This window comes from Coenobita brevimanus, chromosome 86 (assembly GCF_032717465.1).
Source record: "Coenobita brevimanus isolate Jiangsu-jjx chromosome 86, ASM3271746v2, whole genome shotgun sequence".
Taxonomy (NCBI): Eukaryota; Metazoa; Arthropoda; class Malacostraca; order Decapoda; family Coenobitidae; genus Coenobita; species Coenobita brevimanus.
In genome coordinates, this window is record NC_137039.1 from 26963900 (window position 1) to 26966399 (window position 2500).

Genomic DNA, 2500 nt, shown 5'->3' on the forward strand with positions numbered 1-2500 from the left:
CTTCTTCAATAGATTCCTTACCATATTCTTCATACTTCCCTCTGCTTCTCCATCTCTCCTTCAATGCCTTTCCATAAACACTGATGTAATTTTCGTCTAAATCACTCACTCTTAATCTAAACAATACTCACGTTTCACTGCCATAATTCAGGGCTGGACATCATATTGCTTCTTATATTTTACTGTGTTTTATTTATTTACCAGCAGCCTTTCTTTTTCTTTTTCACTTTAATATGTTTTTCACGACTCTTAATGCTATAATGTTGACTCTATTTTCATTACTAATACACTTGTATTTTTGTTTTTCACCTCAGTTTTGCATCGTTCTTATTTGCTCTTCTTTACATTTTCAGTTTTTGTGTTTTTCCCTTTTCTCTTTTTCTGCTTTTGTCACTGTCATTTATTCTCATTCCTTCTCTGCCCCCACGCATTTAGTTTTTTTTTTTTTTTACGAATGCAGTCAACACATTTTTCTTTTATATGTTTTCTTTTACTCCTGCGTTTCCATTCCCTTCCACTATTACCGTTTCCAGCGATATTATACGTCCACCTTTATATTCCTGTATTTGACGCTGCCCTCAACGCCTTTGCAACTTTCCTTCCGCGTTGCACCATTTTCCTCTATTTATGTGCCATACTGTTATCTTGGTCCTAAAATTACCCCAGTATCTGAACACCCTCGCGTTTTCCATTTCTGTGCCATTTCATCGTCGGGTTTGGAAGACTGCGTTTAGAATGTGGCTTACAGTTCTGTTTCCCAATATTGCTTTTAATGCCTTTGCGACTCTCCTTCTGCTTTTATATAATCCAGTCTGCTGCCTATACTGTCAGCTCTCCGTAAACAGTAAAATGCCTCTACTCTCTCTCTCTCTCTCTCTCTCTCTTTCTCGTATTTTTCACCCCCACACCTTTATTTCTACTTCATGCCGTCGCTTTCATTTCCACTGCCATTTTCCTTCCTCGTTGTTTTTTTTCCCCTCAATACAAACTCCACACTACCTTAATACCTTTGCTTCCGGCACTACATTAAACCCGCCTCACATTTCCTATTTTCTTTTGCATTTCATCTCAGGCCCAAATTCGCTTCTCTGCCCTGTATATCAGACGCCAACACTTTTGCTCATGTCTGTAACTCGCTTTGATGTGTGTGGCTGTTCCTCCTTCTTTCTCAGCTGTTATTATTTTCCCTTTCTTTATTGTGCTTGTTGTTCCCCTGCCTGACGTAACGAAAGTGAACGTACATAACCTGTTCTGTGTGAGGTGAAGCTGTTTCCTTTCTGTTATTATTTTTTCGTTTTCCCTTTGCCCTTGAACATAATATTTTTCTTGTTCATTGTTAGCTGATATTTTTCTTTTGCTGTGTCTGTTGTTAGCCTCTGTACTGTAAGCAAAAAATGGATATATATTACTCTTTTTTTCGAGTTGCTGGTGTTTCTTATTGTACCTACTGTTACAATTCATCCTCTAAAATAATAGTGACAATTTTCTTGCTCTTTGCCAGCTGGTCTTACACTATTTTTTTTCTTTTTTCTTTTCATTTACTGTATCTGATGTTATCTTGCTTGCTGTAACAAAGGTGAACTTATTTTACTCTTTGGTGAGCTGTTCCTACTTATATTACTTTTTTTGGTGAGCTGTTCCTACTTATATTACTTTTTTGGGTGAGCTGTTCCTAGTTCTCTGTTGCGCTTGATTCTGACCCTGTATACTGTAACAGAAGTGGTTATATCTCTGCCTGGGATGAGCTTGGGATAATGTAACTGAAATGGATGGTCGCTCTCTGTTTACACTGCCTCCCCACTGCCCCCTTTGCGCCAGAGATTTACATTTACACCACTTGATTCTCCTCTTTCCACTCTTACATCTATATCTAGGCTCCTTCTGTCACCTCCTTTATTTACATTGCTTTGATTTACTTCTTATATCTAAATCTAAGGCCTTTCTTCCACCATCTTCATCCATATTAATTCTAACTCTAATCTTTTTCATCCACCACCTTTATCTATACTGAATTGATTTCCCTATATTATCTACATCTAAGGCCATTATTTTGACCTTTATCTCTAGTTTATTTTTATTTACTTATTTAAGAACGCCTTAGTTTTCCCAGCGGTTAATAAAATCTCCTGTCGGTGGCTAAAGTAGACAATTCGCTAACCAGGATTTACGGATGAAAACAGGCGATTAACAAAGTAGAAAAAGAAGAACAGGTAATTTTTTGGTACTGTGCCATTAGACTATGCTCCTGTACGGGATGGAAAAGGCGCCTTCATGTGGTGGCACTGATATAACAATGTGGCTCAACTGCCCGGTCATATAAACATTTTTACTTCCTTCCCTATCGCCCGGAAGAGGTTGGTGAAGTGAAAAAGGTCATCTTAAAATCTGCAGTCCGTTGGGTTCACTTTCTATCTTTCTATCTATCTATTGCCAGACGCCTTAATCCCGTAAGGGGTGGCCACAAACAAATCGCCTGCATGCACCCTGTACCTCGCCGTTT